General features: G+C 43.8%; 1 protein-coding gene across 4 annotated transcripts in view; it reads right to left on the minus strand.

Annotated features, from left to right (window-relative positions):
- DENND4A (DENN domain containing 4A) overlaps positions 1–5,628 on the minus strand; it is a 47,689-nt gene extending 42,061 nt beyond the window's left edge. For 3 of the 4 annotated variants that reach the window (XR_010723067.1, XM_066196640.1, XM_066196638.1), the window contains exon 1: positions 5,374–5,627. The gene's annotated coding sequence lies outside the window, so the exon portion shown is untranslated. Of the gene's footprint in view, positions 1–5,373 lie in introns of all 4 variants that reach the window. The other variant, XM_066196641.1, reaches the window with a different exon arrangement.
- Positions 5,629–19,450: the final 13,822 nt, after the last annotated feature.

Below are 19,450 nucleotides of genomic sequence, written 5' to 3' on the forward strand. Positions count from 1 at the left end.
ACTTTTCTTTCTAGATTACTGTATTTATGGCCGAAAGGCACCACTAAATAATGGAAAGGATTTCTGAAATACAACTGTGTTTGTAGGGAGGGATGCAGAAAAACTGTAGCAAGTAAGGGGGAGGAAAGCCAAAACAAGCACTATAAAATGTAAATATTACTTCATCCAAAGCACAGTTCAGGAGGGCAGCTTGTCCATGTTTTTGTACAACTATTTACTATACAACAACTTTTTAAAAGGAGAAGCCCCCAAACAGGATGTCTTATTTTTCTTGGCACAGTAGATAAAGGCAAATGAAAACAGAAAATCTGCCAATATTAAGCTTCAAACCCCAAATCTGTAAGTGAAAATGTTAAAGTGCATCAACCAAGAGTGACAGAAGTGACCTGCTTTCACCCTGCCACATTCAGACACACATGCCAGGCTCAGTTTTGTTTTGAAACCATCCTCTACCCAAATTAAATTTTGGATTCATGGTGTGATAGAAGAAGAGACAGGTGGAGATTGTTTCTAACACTTTTTGCTACATTTAAAAAACACACTCTTACCCTTAAAACGTTTTATCTGTTTTTTTTTGTTTTTTTTTTTTCCTTTGGCCAGCAAAAATGTTCCATAACATGAGAAAACGGGACCCAACCACACTGCAAATTATAGACAGGGACAGCCATGCACAGACTGCATCTGCAAGGCTGTAAGTGCTGCCTGCAGATCATTTACGCCCCACTGGAAAGGTTTAATGGAGGGATATCACTCACTAATACTTCCCTCATCCAGCAAATCTCTACATCCACTTACCAAAATGCCCAGCATCTATTCCACAGAAAAGTAAGTGCGCAAGTACCACCACCAGCTCAGCTACAAATACATCCATCAACTACCATGGATTGTTGGGACAGTTTCAAACAACAGGGAACAACATTAGGGTCTCCTCCCAAAAACCACCACAAGTTAGCTGAAGAGCAATGATATGTCAAGGTAACTACTGCTGATCCTGATGAGTTAGGAATTTTGAGAGTAATTCCACAGGCCCATAGGTTTCGTCTGAAGCTCAAGTCAAAACCAAAACTCAAGAGTCCAGCCCACAAAACCCTTCTCGGTGTTTGCATAAAGCTTGCACACAAGGTGGAGGCTTTCTCTTGGGATTTTTTTATTTACATACACGTACTTATAACTCATACATCACCCTTATTGCCTGTTCACTTTCATTGCAGACAGCCAAACTGAAATAATTTTATTAATTAGCATTAATGATTTTCCTGACCCAGATTTTTAAAAGTCAAGACTTATAGTAAATATTAAGCAGGGAGGATATAAATGGCTAACTTACTTCTAAACATGCTCCTTATTCTTCTCATCCCATTTTTAGACCACAGTTCCTCCTCCTTTCACTCTGCTCCCATTATTACTTAGTTCACTCTATTTCAGCCTCTACAGTAGCCATTATCTAATATATCCATTAGACACATATACATTTTTCATATATGTATTAGATAATGCAATATATCTCATGTCTAATATATTGAAAAGGTAAAAATACACCATTTAAAAGAGTCAGGCTGGCCAACACTTTGAAGTCTTTCATTTCCACTTCTCAATTTCCTCCGGGTACTGCTTCTGAGCTCTTTAGGGAACTACCAGTGACTAGTTCTGCATCACAGACTGCTACTGAAATGAGTGTTATAGATCAAACCTCTGGGCATCACTGCCCTGCACGGTTTAATTTTGACTCTGGAGTCTGTGAGAGCACTTAATAAGCATCAGCAGCCTGTTTTCAGAGCAGCCACAGACCAAACTTTCAGACCAGGCATAGACTAAACCTGAACTGAAGGACAGCAGAAAACATCCAGGGATTATTATGCCATATAGCAAAGTAATTATTGGTCAGTACCACGTTAGAAAGAGCTGATTTTTAGCAATAGTTAAACAGTGGTGAGGCATTTACAGCTTACACATAGTCATCCCCTACCTGTTGGCTGTCCCTCAATTAAAATGAGGCATAGCTGGCTTTAGCTTCCACAGGATTTGCTGCTCTTAGCATAGCAAAAACTGTGTCATCACTTGAGTCTGCAGCAGCAGATACTATTTACATATAGAATCGATACATAAGTGAAGGGACCAAGGGCATTTTCTGTGCTCTTGTCACCACCCAGAGAAGCTACAGCAGAGGGACAAGGGACAGGTCATCTCTGCCCACCACACCTGCACCCTTGCATGAGGGCAAGCTCAACCTAAACTTTCTTCAGAGTTCCTACACTTACACAGGCTTGGTTTTAGAGGGGGATTGCAAAGTGGGGAGCGAATAGTATGATTTGGGGCTGGTTTTGTTGGGTTTTTTTTATGAGTCAGCTAACAAAAGTTTGAAATTTGAATACATCCCAGAGAAGCCTTATTAAAATACCTTAAGCAAAATAAACATACTGGAAATTCACCAATCACCGTAAATTGCGTCATGCTTTGATAAGGCACCTGCACAGAAATTATTTTGGTGGGTTTTTTTTTTTTTTTTTTTTGGTTCTTTCATTATTAGTATTATTCAGTATTACAGTTCTTTCCAGGAAACTTCAGAAAAAATACCTTGGTTTTACAGCAACACGTGTACCAAAACCTTTACTACCGGAACCCTGTCACACAGCAAGGTAGCTGGAAATCGCCAATACCCCAAACATACACTTCAACAACATTACAAGGCTCTATTGACTTTTTATTTTTCAATCCAACATAAACTGGGCAACATTTGGCCTCCTAGTTTCTGGTCATGCCAACACCATATTTAAAAACTCAGGTCAAAGTTGAGGAAAGGACAAAAAACGGAAAGAAGGCTTCCTGCAGGTCTTCATTTCAGGAGACAAACTGAAGATTGAGAAAGCTTTTGACTAAGTACCTATTGTGCTTTTCCCATTCCAACCTGCTTGCTGTTTGGCCAGGAAGCACAAGTGTTTCTGCAGCCACTGTTATAAAAAGCATTTCAGCCTACTATGACTTGCAAAACTAACAGCAACTCAGCTGCTAGGGAACATGATGGAAATAAAAAAGGATGTTGAATATTTAAGTGACGCTGCAAATTTCTTGTTCCCGTATTAAAACCTCAAGGTTACCAAACCCCATTATCATTCAGCTTGGTCTAGGAATTGTCTTCCTCTCTGAAGAGTCACAAGACAGTTTTCTCCAGCTATCACACACTACAGCAGGAATTAACCTAGAAATTAGTAAACCCTCAATGCAAAATCCTGCAGATTAAAAACTGACAGGCTGGCTTCTGGCAGTGGTGGTGTCCACAATTCTTCTTTAGGAGTCACACAGAACAGCTGGATTAGTTACAACCTCACTCCCTTTAGGGACCAGCTGGTTTTACTTTCTACCTTTCTACTTTCCCTTTCAAGCACATCTTTGAAATAGAAGCAGATTATTGACATTGTTTCTAAGGCTTGACCTGCATCAGCTCGGTTCACCTGAGCTCTGTAGTGTGTGCCAGGCTGTGTCAATATTTGTGCTTTTTCTAACTAATAATTAACCCTGGCTATATTAACTACATAACTGCTAATATTGCCATTAACACATATAGTAATTCCATTAAGCACCATACTGGGCTTAAGTCACACAGAACAAGCTGCTCACCAGAAACACAAACCTGCAACCATATGGCTACAAAAAATTATGAATACTCAGAGGTATGAAAATCTCAAATACTGGGAAAACATTTTAAAGTAAGTCCCTGTTTAAAGAAAATAGTCCTGGTACTTTCTGTCTTGCTGCTTGCAGAAGCACATCTTATATTTTGTGCTGTTTTCTAATAAATTCACTTTTTAGAAGAGGTCATTGGGTAAGTAATGCCTGCTCCAAATGAGCAGAAGCCACTCAAACTTGAGGAAAGTACTCATCCAGCTGGAGCCCAACATTTCCAGAAGTAAAACTTGTACATCGCAGAAGCTCTTAAGGCTGTAATGAAGTTTAATCTTTTTTGTTCTGTCTTTAAGGCTCCATGCAATTTTCCCCTTCCTCAAGCTAACCACAGAAACTCTAATGCTCTATTTTTGATAATTAAACTACTTCAATGCCAAGTCACGATAGCCCCTAAAAAACAGCTCCCTTTACCAGAGTTCCAATTTAATGCTCACTTTAAATAAACTGACAGACTCCTCAATACTCTAAAAGCTAGATGAAGTTTCTCCAATACTCTAAACAGAAGGCTTTTTTTAAAAAAGATGAGAAAAGCAAGAGGATCTTACAAAGTAAAACTCGCATGCTAGACACACAAACCAGAAATAATCCATTTACTCCCCCTCGACCTTCCTTGGCTAGACTAACTCAATTAACTTCCCTAAACCAGCAGACACTTGCCAGGATAACATATTTGTGTTTAATCATTCAAAAAGTGAAATATTATGTACTGTAATGTAACACTTTTTACGGAAACCTTCAGTTGAGCAACAGTTCCAGAAAAAAATTGTGAAATGAAGTAAAAAGCTGTCCAGAACACCATACTTCCACTCAGTTAATTCAAAAAAATGAAGTTTCAGAACTAGGCAGAAAGTCAAGACCTCGTTTTTAGCAAAGGAGAAGCGGCACATTTTCAAACGCAGCCTGTTTCAAATAACTTCGGAATAACAACCATCACTGGGAAGTTATTGAATACCATCATTCCCTGGCCAGCAACTTGGTGCTACACGCAGACCTCATGACAGAGCGACGATAAAAATGCCAGGTCTAATTTCTACCACCGCGTCCAGCGCGCCGCATTAATCCAGGTATAGGGCAACCCAGGCAGCCGAAGGGAAGGTCGGGACAGAAACACGCTCCGTGGGGCTGAGCACCACTGGGCAATTCCGGCTGACGCAGCGGTGCTGCGCGGAAAATCCGCACATGGATGTGGGGGACACGCACACACACGCGGGTCGGGGGAAGAAGCACACTCGGGGGTCTGGGGAAGGCACAGACGGGGATCCAGGGAGCGCACACACACACACACACACACACAGAGGGATTCGGGGACCGCGCAGACACGCGGAGCCGGGGACACGCACCCTCCCCGGCCCGCCGGCGTGCAGCCCGTACAACATGGCAGGTCGGCGGCGACGGCTCGGCCGGCCCCGCGGCCCGGGGAGCCCCTCGGGCCCGGCCGGGGCTGGCGGGAGCCTCCAGCCGACGGGCACAAGGAGAAAGTTTTCCCCCTCCCACCGCGGCCCAGCGGAAAGTTACCGCTGCCCCCGCGCCGCCTCAGCCCCCGGCCCGCCAGCGCCGGCCTCCCCGCCCCCGCTGACAGCCCCGGCCCCTTCCCCGCCGGCCCCGGAACGCGGCAGCGCCCGACCCGCGGCATCGCCTCCGAGAACCCCCCCGGCCCGCGCCCCGCGGCGGTGACAGCCCCGCCGCCCTCACCTCAGGCGGGGGCCGCGCTCCCCGGGGCGAGGAGCGGGCGGTGAAGGGGTTCGGGGGGGGGGGCAGCGCGCTCGGTGCCCGCGCCCTTATCTCATCCCAGCGGAGCCCGGCTCGCCCCCGCCGCCTCCCGCCGTGTGGGCGGCTCAGGCGGGATCCCCCCTCCCCTCCGCCGCCATCTTGGCTGTCACGGGGCGGGGGAGGCGGGCGGCGGGGCGGGCGCGGGACGGCGCCCGATGGGTCCCGCGGCTCCTGAGGGGGAGGCGGCCGTGCCCCGCCGCCCACCGGCTCCCTTCCGAGCGCTCCCCCTCGCACCGCGGGTCCGCCGCTCCCGCCTTCCCCCTCACGGAACGCGGCCCCTCCGCTCCCGCCTTCCGCCTCGCGGAGCGCGGCGCCGGCGGCTCCGAGCCGTGAAGGGGGGAGCGGGGCGCCCTGAGTGAAAGCGCCTAAAACGCAGCGCGCAGACCATGGGCTCCACTCTGCCTCCCCCCACCCCAGCGTTTTAACCCAGACAGCATCTTTAATATAAACAGAAATTAATCTCCGGCCCAAACAGGCCGGGATTTGGCTCACCTGCGGCGCCCGTCGCCTGGACCCGGAGGAGGTGCCGGCTGTCTGGAAAACAAGGGATGAGAAAACCGAGGGATTTTCTGTAGGCTTGATGTAACCCGCAGCAGGCTGTTGCATCAAAGACTAGAAAAAGAACCCGAGACAAAAATAATCTTTTAAGAGCGTGCAGCTAAGATTAGTGCAGCGTGTCAAGATGTTGCTGAGCGCAACAGAACGAGTCCCCTCCTGCCTGTACCCACACAGAAATAAATACTATTCTGGCACCTTGTCCACTGCAACCCGGAGTTTCCAAATTTTATACCAAAGTGCTGTTTAGGGATAGGTTCCAAGCGTACAATTTTGAATTTTAATTCAGGCTTACCTCAGTCCTGGATGTTTGGCTTGAGGGTTTAGATGTGGCTTTGCTATAAAAGACGTAAAATTTATATGAAGTTCTGAATTTGTAAATACGGTGAATTTATCAAAACCGAACTGTAAATACTCAGATATGTTCAGACCTACTCTCTTTACCTCATCCCTCTGAAAATCTGACCAAATAGGAGAATATAAAAGCAAAAAAAAAGTATAAGATAGCACTGTCCCGTCCCCCCCCCCCCCCCCCCCCGCTTTTATTAATTAAATTGTTCATAGCAGAAATGCTGCTCCTCATACTCCCCCAGGTAGGAAATGTGGTGGCTGACACAAGTCAGTGTCTACCTGGGCAGGAGCACCCATGTGCAAGCCTGTGCATGCAGGCACAGCTCTGCGCTGCCAGGGTTGATATTTGGGAGCTGAGTCTGTCTTGGTTTTTTTTTTTTTCCTCAACAGGCAGCAAACAGAGTAAAGAATGTGTCAGGGACTACAAGAACGTTGCCCATTCCTTGTGTTTCTAAGTGAAATGCATTTCTAGCCACACCCATGAAGAACTTCTCTCTCCCGACAATACACAGTGGGGTGAGTGAGAGACCAAGAACGTAGAATGTCACTGTTCACTACAGCAAGATGCTCTGCGTTCAGTAGCGTGTCCTTAAATTATTTGGTGTGCCGGTACAGACTTTTCTAAATGAACTACCGGTATATTTTAATCCTGGAAATGCTCTTCAAATAAATAGCAATACTGAAGTCCATCTTCTGGATAGTGTTAGTACTTTTTGATATGCAAACTGTTCTGTGCTCTCTGCCCTTTTTTTCAAGTAGGCATAAATTTTAGGCTTCAGTGTTAACATCCAAGATTAATGGGTCTGTTCCTACTTCTAAGAGTATTGTTACAGCTGCCTGTATACTGAGCAAAATCCCTGCAATGATGTATGAATAGCTCACTTTGCAGGGTTTAAGTTCATAACCATTAAAATATTCTGGACTATTTCTAATGGAAACTCATTTCAGAGAAACAGAATTCTTAAATATTGTCTGGCAGTTTTCATACTTTTCAGCTCTTTTATAAGTCAAACATTGTGTAGATGTCTTTGTTTTGCTGTTAATTTATTTCCCTCCCCCATTTCTGTCCTTCTAGGACTATCTGCATTTAATTACGCATTGTATCAATGTCAACAAATTGCGGTCAGGGACGGGGTTCTGCCTCTGCCAGGCCTGATACAACACCAAAGTAGTTTCTGCCCCATGCTGCTATCACAGCTAACAGTGCTTATCTCTGTCCTGTCTTTCTTGTTCTTACATCTCCCCCTCCTTCCCACCCTGTTCCATCAAGCCTCTGCTGCATTCTCTCCCTGACCTACCTGCTGCTCATGCTCTTGGCTGTGGCACACTTTCTTCCCCACCAGCACATTTAATTGCAATGTTCCATTTCATTATTAGCTTGTCACCACCTTTATCAAGTCACCTTTGCTAACAAATGAAGCTTTCCTGCGTAGCTCGTCATCAATTTTCCACTTTAAGGCTCTTCTAAAGCCACGTGCAAAAGGGCCTATGAAAAATCGTGACTGCAGTTTTGTATTTATTTGTGAATAAAGAGCAGCATCAGTGAATAGTGCTACTGTACAGGCAGAGACAGATTTACTGTGTGCCCAGCTCCTGCCAGGCTCATTGCACAGAGATGTGTCTATGTGTCAGTCTGACAAAGCTTTTCCCTTCCCAGGGATTTTCGGGATCTCTGAGAAAAGATCTCCACTTGCACATGAAGACCCGAGCCCAAGATCATTAAGTCACCGAAGTCTCCTTATTAATTCCAGTCAGTGTTGGGTCAGATTCTTGTTGTGCATCGTAAGCTAATTACCCAAGTTAACCACTGCATGTAGTGCAGGTGGGCAGGCACCAAGCACGCTTAATGTGGGATTCTGCTGCCTCTCAAGTGCAGGGTGGAGCCCTGGCAGCCAGATTTAGCCTCCCCCGTAGTGCAGCCAGAGAGACACGCAGGCTCTTTATGGACCAGCGACCACAGAACGATTTTATTCCATGTTACAACCCCAAATTTCTAGCTTGTGGCACTGAAGTAATTTTCAAAGTCTGGTTTAGCTTATTTTAGGTGCATTTTACACATGGGTAAACTCAAGCAAGGCAGAGGACAAGTGGCAGATGGTCAGTGACGGAGCCAGGAATCGAATGGAGAGCTCTGCTGTCCCAGGACATGATTTTAAGAGACTGTCCCAGGATGGTGAGCTTGATGATTTATAATTCATGGGGCTTCAGAAGTGCTTTAAAAAAAAACCAACCAAACAAAAAAAAAAAAAAAAAAAAAAAAAAAAAAAAAAAGGAAAAAAAAAAAAACCGACCAAACCCACCACCTATCAGTATTCTGTTTTTCCTGGCAGAGACTGGCTTCCATAAGCAAAACAATTTTAGTTCAGTTCCTTAAGTGTGCAGTTTGAGACTTAATCTGTTCACTTTCACTTTCTCACCAGTTTTATGCCTTTTGAACTCACTTGCCTGTGCCGTGTGCACTGCTCATTTACCTCTACAGGGGAAGGATGAACCTCCAAGAGAACCCAACAGAATACCTTTCAAATAGACCTATCTGTAGCCTTGGTAAAAATAACTGTGGGGATAATGATAATGGATAATTATAAACTCCATAACTGGCAAAACAAGGCTCTGCATTTCAGAAGATGAATTGCCTTACCCTGTCCAGTAACCCACTTTACGGTGCAGTAATGGATCTGCATCCGGAGGGTTATGCAATGAAATGGAGCCTTTGGCAAGCTGGAATCACACTGGAAACGAAGCAACATCTTCATGGGTTTTTTCATACATGCATATTTGTAAATCTGGAACTTATCCCTTTTGACATAAAGAGACCATCCCTGCTTGGAATGATTAAATTCTAGGACAGATTATGAAATAATAAAGCATTTAAATATTATGGTGCAGCAGTACAACAGCTCAGTCACTCTTCCTTTTACTGATTCAAGTATAGTATCTCTGAAAAGCTTTTTGCACTCCAGAGAAACTACTGACTATACATTATAAAACAGGAAATAGAATATCATATATGTATGAAAAAAAAAAGGTTTTTCAGACCTTTCCCTAGGTAATTACTGAAGCAGCCAAAAGTATGGGGAAATGAAACAAATATGGGCCCTGATCCAAAGGCCAATGAACTTAGCAGAAGCACTGAAGTCATGTGTGTCATGAATTACAATTCACAAATGCAAATAAAGAATATTATTGTATATGTGTAAGGATAAAGCCTAATTGTGTAGTTGCAGTATCTAGGCATTCCACTTGGATAAAATGAGGAGATCTTTTTCTCCAGCAGGTAGAGTTTCTCAGCAAGCACGTATTGCCAATATTTATGGGACAGTTTGTGCTCCCAAAAGCACTGAAATGCTGGGAAACAAAAAGGAAAGAAGAGGTACCCAAGGAGGAGATCCAGCTGCTTCCAAGTCATTTCTATAAATAAAAATCTGATGCAAACTCATTATCATTTCCCTTTCCAGCACCGATTTGTTTCCTCAAGATTTCAGCGTGTGCATCTGAGGACTTGGGCTGCGCGTCGTAAAGCTTCCCTCGGCAACTGCTAAAATTATTCACAAGGCACTGCAGCATGGCAGCAGAAATCAGCTTTGGAATGGTAAGAGAGGCAGGGGGTGGCCTTTGGTGTAGTCGGGGAGAAAACAGTGAAGCTGTGCTTGGCTGCGTTGCTGCGGGTTGAGGTGTCAAGAAAGTGATGCCAGCCATACCTCTTGTCCTGTCATTAGCGGGCAATCAGCGTGTACAGCTGGAGCACATTTCTGGAATGGCTCTTCCCGTAGACTCTGGAAGCTCCCAGACAAATATTTGCGGCCCATTTTGTGAGCACGGGACAGCAGAAGGGTTGCTTGAGGATGGCCCAAATCCTAATGCATCTACCAAAGCCAGCTTGCTGTCTGTGCCAGCCCTAACCTGCTTTAAGTATTGCTGTCATCAGTAATGCCAGATAACAAAAGCTGCTCTTTGTGGAGTAATATCAGGAAGGAAATTGTGCATGCAGATTCGCCAGCAAAAATAACAGTCTGGGGCTGTAAATGTACACACTGATACTGCTGGTTTGTTGCTATTTTCAGCAGCTCCTGTTCCCTCAGGGGTGAGAGGACTTAACTGCTATCCTTGCTGTTCGTGCATCAGCCTTAAAGGTTCCATGTGGATGGGTGCCTGCTCTTTGGCCCATCTGGGGGTGATTTCAGCAAATAGCAGTTTTCCTCTGAATCAGTATTCAATTCATCACCAGAGCCACACCACATGACACTGTGGGGCCGTAGAAAACCACTTTCCTTCGCTAGAGATCTCTCGTGAAGAGTTCTTTATTATTTGCACTTTTATTCACCTTCGAATCGTGCCTAGGCCAAGCAATTGTATTCAATGTAGCTAAACCTTCCCCACAGTTTCGCCTGACGGGGTACTTCAGGCTCTAAACTCCTGTGTGGTCCTGCTGTTTAAAGGTTTTGTATTTCGTTCTAGAGATTGCTTATATCATGGAGGGTGAAGCATATCTATCACTTAACCACTTCACAGGAGTACTATTAGGCTTAATTAATGTTTGTAGAACACTACCGAGATTCTCAAGAGAAGCAGCTATAGAAGTGCAAAGGATTATAATTAATTTAAAACTAATTTTGAGTAAACGGCTAACAACACTTAAGGTGAGATTCTCCAAGTAAAACTCACTTATTTGATTCTTATACAAAAACATTCAGAAGTCTGGGTCCCATTTACTACTACCACTGTATGATGCATTTTGATTTTTATTATCCTTCAGTATCCTTTCATATATCCAGGCACACCGTACAGCTTGTTTTAGTTCAGGAAAAACTGCCCAACACATGTAAGTCAAGTTAAAATAAGACTAACAAAGTAACTAAATTAATAAATTCAAAGACAATCCCCAGCACCATTTGCCTTTAGTATAATAAGTGTTTGAACTATAAAGCCTGTAATTAATATTATGGAATAATTTCCATATTTATTTATAAGACATCTCATTTACATAAATAGTCATTATCTGGAAATAAAACCAGATCATTAAAATTCTGAAAACTGATTGAGATCAGTCAAGATGTACCAAAGAGGTTTGCTAAATTCCCTGTTTGAAACTGTTCTGAGACGAAATCTCTTCTCCCAAACAAGCTTAAACAGGACTCTGCTGTGGAAATCCAAGCAGTGCTTCATGCACATGACATCATCAAACAGGACGGTTATTTTGTACGGTGAGAAAACATTGGGTCACTCTTCTCACCAACTGTCACGGAGAGTCTCCAAGGAACTGCATCTGACACATCTGCACTGAAAATCTGACCCAGATTGTAGCTGAAGTTCTCCGAACGCAGATTTCTGCTTTTCTGGGATTCTACAGCATGTCAAAATCCTGTTCAAAATATTAATTTCTTTCAAAATACTTTTAATGCTGACAGTATCTTCAATACTTTCAAAGTTTTGCATCTAGTTGGAGAACACTTCATGCAGAAAAAAAGAGAAGAAATGGCACTCTTGTGTTTCTACTTGCAAGCTGGATTGACCACCCCTCAGTTATTAGCTAGAGAGCCGCAGGTATTAAAACGGTGTCCTGCATGTCACAAAGAATGCATCTCTGCTCCTGCGGTCAGTGCTTTTGCCTTTCAAGGTCCAGAGTGCTCTCTATTCGATTTTTTCTAGACAGAAATAAACTCACAATTTTTTAAAAAAACCTACAACTACAGAATGTATTTTTAAAAATTTCCAATTGCCCTGAAAAGTCAGACCTGAGTCTGACCTTTTTCAGTGTGAGGTACATCTTTGAAGTGTAAGTGTAAGCCCAGAGTAAGGCAATACACCACGACCTACTCTGTTTGGATGATTTCCTTACTAATTCCTAGAGAATGGAAGTTGGCTCTAAAACTGAGTCATGAGGATTTCATCTCAATACAGATATTTTTAGTATCTGTTATTTTATCTTGGGTACTTTTAAAATCTGTATCACTGCCCAGCTCCTCTCCTAATTATCTGAAATTCTTTTCTTCTGTAACAGCTTTGGAATGTGCCCTTCTACTATTACAAATACTGGCTGCATTAGATTGGGTCCTAACTGCTCATCCATCGATTGGGTTAGGTAAGAGTGCCCTTGTTTAAAGCCTCAGCAACTGCTGAGAAACCAGCAAACAGAGGAACAACATTGAATCTCACGGTGAGTCACTGTGAATATAGGTCAGCCCAGGCTCTGCCCTTTGCTGAGCTCTCAGAGGGTTGGCTCCAGGTTACCTGAAGGAGCCCCAACCTCAAGAGACCCACCCCCCAAATTTTGTTTGTGTTCCTTTGCCATACAGCAGTTCCACTGGGGACTTTAGAGCAGATGGACACTTTCTCAGCAGCTGAGACACAACCAAGAGCTGAGAAAGGATAGGAGAGAAAACACAAACTAAATCACTTTGAGAGTGAGATACACAACCTGTTTAACCCAATTTGTGCCAAATAACATTATAGATCCACTCAATCTCAGCCATTTGAGGCTTCAAATCAATGTGCTAAGAGCAGAAGAGGGAGGGTGATGTATCTGCTCTGATTCCTACCTGAGGGACACCTTCTCCTGCAACAGTCAGGGGCTCTACATAATGAGGTAGGCAGAGAGAACTGTGAATTGATTATTAATTAAACTGCTTGATCACCTCCTTGGAAAACGTATGACCAAATGTTGATGCACAGAAAGTGATTTACATTACCGAGTTTGAATTGGACTCATAATACAGTACGAAAGTACTTTAATAAATGACAATTTAAAAAAATCACACTCTGACTCTTGATACAAAAAAGAGTACTTCCAGTATAAATAATGAGATGGGAGGAAATGTCCTTGGCAAGTCAATGTGTTCCATGCTGCTGATGGTTCCTGTTAGTGACAAGAATTTTTTTTCAAGAAGGAAACAATGGAAAACAAATGCAAAAGCATTTACCAGAAGGCCAGGCAATGGCAGCTTTTCCAAAATGTCAAGTGTGCAGAATAGAGTCAATTTAAAAGAGAATTAATTATTTAAACTGAATTAATGTGACTACAATGAAGCCCTGTTAAACCATCTCATCCATCCTGCTTCCAACTGTGCTACCCCTTACAGTCCAAGTCTAAACACTGTGACCTCAATTTTCAAACACATCAAACAAAACCTCTCCTATCCAGTCATAGTAGCAACATGTTGCTTTTTAAATATATTTACTGCAGCTCTTCCAGGAACTCGCCCACAGAATTGTGCTCACCTTCTCCACATTCCCAACTCATACGAATTTGACTTCTGGGTCCCCTTTTTCCCTCTTTTCCTCTTTCATCTTCACACTTCCTGTGTTTTCCCAGATGCTTCAGGCAGTTTCTGTCGCTGCATTCTTTAGATCATCCTTTGCCTGCAAGTCTGCCCTTTGCATAAAGTCCTGATATCTTAATTCCAACAACTTTTCTCTTTTGATTCACGCGTTACCTTGTAAGGACAAGTGCCTTTGGGGAAGGAAGGTGACTGAATTTTAGGGCTCCAGCTTTCATATGGAAGCTCATTTTCTCAAAAGAATGTCCACACCTACTTCCCCTGGAACCAACTGTCCCAAAGGGCTTCAGTTCCTCCTGGACTATGGGCCATGATGTTGCAATACACTGCACATCACCTCCAGAAGGAGTACTCTGTGATACTCTGTGCCCACTCCTTGCATTTTCCCGGTCAACCCGAATTTGCAATGCTATCAACAATCTGAAGTGCAATAAAAATCACCCAGTGCTCTTTTTCCTGGATAGTGTTACGTGAAATCTGGCAAACACCAACAAGAGCCACTGTTCCTCTTTTGTATCCCACAGGAATATCTATGACCATGTCTACCAGTGATAAGCCAAAGCTGTCACATTTGTTTTCCAGTTTCAACATGGGCAAAGGAACCACTCCAAATCCAGCCTTTTCTGCTACCCTTTAAAGCAAAACATCTGGGCTAGAATTTATATAAAATAAATTCCTTTATTTCTTATATTTCATAGAGGAAAAGAGCTCCTATCTAATAAGTAATGAACTTAATTGCCCTGGGTCTTGACGGTATTGGGAATGCATATTAATTTAAATGCATCAGTGTAAAAATCAGTCTCATTAAACTATCTGAAAGCCCCAGAATAGATGGAGCACTGCATTAACACTTGCATATAATCACTCATATTAAAGTTATAATTTACAGGAGCTCATAATGAATATAAACAGGAATTAAAATTGAGCTGAGGTGCAAGAAAAAGGATTAGTGGCAGTGATATTTAAATTGACAGTTAAAAACTCTTCTGGAGCATTTACAAGGCCTTGGAGAAATACAGTTGGTTGGATATACTATTCTTTATTTCATGGTGTACTAGAAACAATGTATAAAACATGAGCACACTGAGGCCAAATGAACATCTTCACTGCAGAAATGTATTTCTTAAGTTATTTTATACGCTGTCATTTTTGTGTCGTGCAAGGGGAACGATGGATGTATGTATGGAAAATTTTGAGCGAGTTCTTAGAAACCATAATATTTTCTTGATCATTCATAACCAAATACATAAAGAACTCTTCAGCGTATCACTATTGCACAGCTTGTACGAGATCTCCATAGCTATCCTTGGCACAACAAGCACAAAAGCCAAGTGCCTTTGCAGGGCAGATAAGCAGACAGGAAGCAAGTGAACATCTGCTACAGCTTTAGATGGTTTTGCCTTCAGCAACCACTGAAAAACGTCAGGCTCTGCATTCCACGTCCTGCTCCCTTGGCCTTTGACACCACCAGCTGTTGGACAGGAGATGTAAAATGTTATACCTACAGAAAGGGAGGTGCAGTATTTTCTGAAGGACCGTTGGGATATTTAATGGCATTTTTTTTCTTTCCATTCTCTGATGACTGGAAACACTGGATAGCAGAATCTGCATATGGAGTTACTTCCTGAAAGTCAACCACTTCCTATTTAACAATTATTTTTTTCTAAGCTTCTGTTTTCCTTTCCAAACTTGCTTTGTTTTGTTTTGTTCTGTTTTGTTTTGTTCTGTTTTAAACACCAAAAACAATTGCCCCGTATACTGAATAGTAATTATATTCATCATAATCATTGTAAGGAAGCCATGTGCTTCCCTGGATCAGGGCTGGGGCTTCCAGCCCAGGCAATCTGTCTTCTTGGAGCATAACAACATTTCTCTAGCGTGGACAGCCAAGGAACAGAGTTACAAAAAATAAATATCAAACAATTTAGTGCAAACCCTTTCTTTGTTTAAAGAAAGAGCTGTTGTGCATGATGTTTTATAAAGGAGCTCAGCCAAATAATGCAGATTCTCTGCTCGTGTGCCTGGAGAAAAATCTCTGCTCCAGATAGTTCAGCAGTTCTCCACCACCACGGTATTTTCATTTGCATGGAAAACTACTAACAGAGAACAACCGACAGAAGCATATTTTTAGGATATTGAGGCCCATGCATCTTTATATACTTCCTCTGAGATTGTAATTTTGTCTAGGAGATTTCAACAGTTGTGATGAAATCGGATTTAGCCATGTATGGTAGATCCTGTGCCTCTGACACAATGAGATGAAAAGGGGGTTCAGAGTAACAATAAGAAAGAGGAAGACCTTACTCCAGAGTTATGTAAGTGTAACTGAGAGGAGAATTTTGCCCAGAAATTCTACGTTCTGTGCTTTGGAATTCTATACTTTTTTTTTTTGTTGTTGTTCTATTCTTAAACTGCAGATGGATTCTGTTCTGCCAGAAAGTAACTGAAACACAAAGATGAGTTCAAATATTTGGAGAAGTCATGTTGCCACTCAAAATACAGACGTATCAAGTAACTGTCCTAGTGAGACTTCCTTGGGCACTCTGTGTCAGGGCCTCCCCACCCTCACAGGGAACAATTCCTTCCCAATATCCCATCTATCCCTGCCCTCTGGCAGTGGGAAGCCATTCCCCCTTGTCCCCTCCCTCCAGGCCCTTGTGCAAAGTCCTTCTCCAGCTCTCTTGCAGTCCCTTTAGACACTGGAAGGGGCTGCAAGGTCTCCCCAGAGCCTTCTCTTCTTCAAACTGAACATTCCCATCTCTCCCAGCCTGGCTCCAGAGCAGAAGGGCTCCAGCCTTTGCAGCATCTCCGTGGCCTCCTCTGGACTTGCTCCAGCAGCTTCAAATCCTTCTGCTGTTGTTCCCCAAGGCTGGAGGCAACTCTGCAGGTGGGGTCTCACCTGAGTGGGGCAGAAGGGCGGAATTCCCCCCTCACCTGCAGCCCTCACTGTGGAATGAACCCGGATATAGTGCCTTTCTGGGCTGCTCTTTATGCTTTTGACCTTCTGCATTTCACAGGTAACTCAATGTTTTAAACTATATTAATATTAGAATAATTAAATAGCTGTCTTGAACTGTGCACGTTGCATTTTACCAGCTTGAAAGCAAGCCAAAACTTGAAGCAATTTTTAGAAGAATTGTAGAATCAATACATCAATTCCCATTAATTTGGTGTCGGAGGAAACAAATGTGTACCTGTCTGAAACGTGTGCATTCCCTGCAGAGAAGTACTAAAATAGGCATCTTCTGTCTCCTTGCCTTCCCTGTGCTCTCCAAACATCAGAAACCAGGGTCAGAATGAGGGAAACCCAGACTGGCTGCAAAATACAATGAAACCACTTTTAATAACCCAGTATCCTGGACAAGTTTTGCACAAACTTTGTCACATCAAAGTCATCCCAAGCTCTACCCCATCCACTGCACTGAGTTCCTTGTTTTTCTCCTGATGCTCCAGTCCCTCCCAAATAAATCTCCATTCCAGGGCTGAGAATATCTAGACAAGCTGAGGTGAAACTCCATTCAGTCTGTCACAGCCATAAGCTGTAATTCTGCACAGCAGTGAGACAATATTAGTGGCTAATCCCATTCGAGAGCGCATCTTAAACCAGTCAAAGTTCTGGATCAATCCAAGCTCCGTAAAATGTGCTGTGCTGCAAGCATCTTGCTACATCTTGCTCACTGCACAGCTGGCTGCTGAGCAAATTCTTGTCTCGGGAGGTTTGCTCAAGCACATGAAACATATTTTTAGCATCCCAAAGGTGTGAGTACTCCCAGAGCTGAGAGTGCAACCTGGCTGACAGAAGGTTTCCAGAGGAAGGAGCAGGAAAAGAGGCAATGGGTGATGAGATTACCCCCCACAGAAGGAGACTTCTGCTAGGAATATCAACACATCTTTTCAGTCTCTCATTGTGACTGTTTGTGCTTTCATCAGATTTTCCATTTGCTCCTTCAGCTACGGGACCAGATGGCTCCCACACATTATCCTGTGAATCATGGCAAGGCTCGAGGTGTTTGTTGTGTGTCACAGCAAACACAGGCGCCGGACCAGGTTAAACTCCCTCACAGCCAGCATATGGTGCACCCTGCACAGGGGTGGGACTGCAGCAGGTACCTCCACACACACACACTGTGGAAGATCCGAGCTCCTTTTCTTCTTGCAGGAAAATGACTGCCCTAGCCTGAGCCCAGAGAGCAGGGAAGAGAGGCAGTGCAGTGACACATGGCAGAGGACAGATGCTCGGCACTTCCCGTGATGCGCAATGCCTGATGGCAAGGAGTCCTGGTGGGCCAAGGACAGGAGGCTCTTGTTCCCCCTCTGATTTCCCCTTGCAGTTTGTGATTAAACTGGTGCTGACACCTTGCCCAATGCCTGTTTGCAGAGCCAATAGCCCTGGGCAGGACTTCTGGCCATGAAGCACCTACTGGAAAAGGAGACAATCTCATTGTTTGAGAGCATCTCCGCCTCTGGCATTTGTTAAATAGAAAACAAACCAGATTTTCTCCTCACTTGCCTTACATAGATCTGGGGTAGATTCAAGCTGTGGCAGCCCTGTGAAATGAGAGTGAATAGGAGGGGTGTTTGCAAATGCAATGGCCCCTGTTTGGGAGGGTAAGGCTGGGAGGATCGCACAGAATGTGATTTGTGCTTCAGTTACAAGACCATAAAAATCACCCTGCAGTTCTCTCTCACTGAAATACCACATTTCTGAGCACTGAAAACCACTGGAATAATGAAAGATGCTTTTTCAATACCTAGGAGATATCTGGGGCTCAGTGCAAGTAACAAATCTGGAGGCACAGGAGGAAGAGATGTCCTGGATAGCACAATTGATATGGTGTCTGTGCTCCAGGTCACACCATGGAGGAGCAGCCAAGCAGCTGGAGACTGTCCAATGGCCACACTCCACCCCAAGTATTTTCTGAGATGAGAAAATTACCCTTGGGCTGTTTTTCAGCTTGCCTTTCTTGCTATGTATTTTCATCCCCCCCATGTTGGGAATGACGAGGCAACTCGTGAGCGTGTGCTGTGCTGGCCTTTGCTGACAGGCGCTGGCAATCAGGGGACACCCGTCAGGGATGGGGACACTGAGCAGGAATGTCACAATCACAGCCTGTGCAGAGCAGCTCCCATGAAGGTTAACGCGTGTTGCCACCTCCTTTGAGGTCAGCGTTGGCCTCACTTTAGCAGTCCTATAAATAGATGCCCAAGGTTGACTGAAAAGAGGATTTGGCTCGGTTGGATCTTGTTTAGCATTCCCAGGAGAGCACGGCAGATTCTTTTCCCTTTTTCTCTTCCAGCCTGTAACCTTGAGTTGGTCTCTGTGGGAAACATTAGTGGCATTTGCCAAAAGCTCTGCCGCTGTGAGCCGGATGTCCTGCTGTGTCACACAAACCACACACACACACGTCTCTTCAACCTGCAAACCCAGACCTAATTCCACTAAAGCCTCAAACTAATTCCTCACTGGCAAAACTAGGGAAAAACCCAAACAAACCTTGAGCCCAATTGCTTGAAAACAGTAGGACACCTAGTGGATTTATAGGGAATATCTTTGGGATGATCAACGTTTTGTCATGTTCTTGGCATAACCAGCTGTGAATGTATTTATAGAGGAATCACTGGAATATCCTGGTTTCTATTTAATAAATTAATCTTGTTATAGCTGTTACAGCCTTCAGTTTGCCTGAAGAAGTTATTGCAACCTACAGAAAACCCGAAGAGCATTGTTTGAATGACGTGAAAAAAAAAAAAATTATGGAAAACTGGATGGTTCCCAAGGTCTGGGAACAGGAGGAAGGATATTCTGCCAGATCAAAGCC

Source organism: Chamaea fasciata, unplaced genomic scaffold (genome assembly GCF_029207755.1).
Source record: "Chamaea fasciata isolate MVZ Bird 193981 ecotype frontalis unplaced genomic scaffold, bChaFas1.0.hap1 SCAF_14, whole genome shotgun sequence".
Classification (NCBI taxonomy): Eukaryota; Metazoa; Chordata; class Aves; order Passeriformes; family Sylviidae; genus Chamaea; species Chamaea fasciata.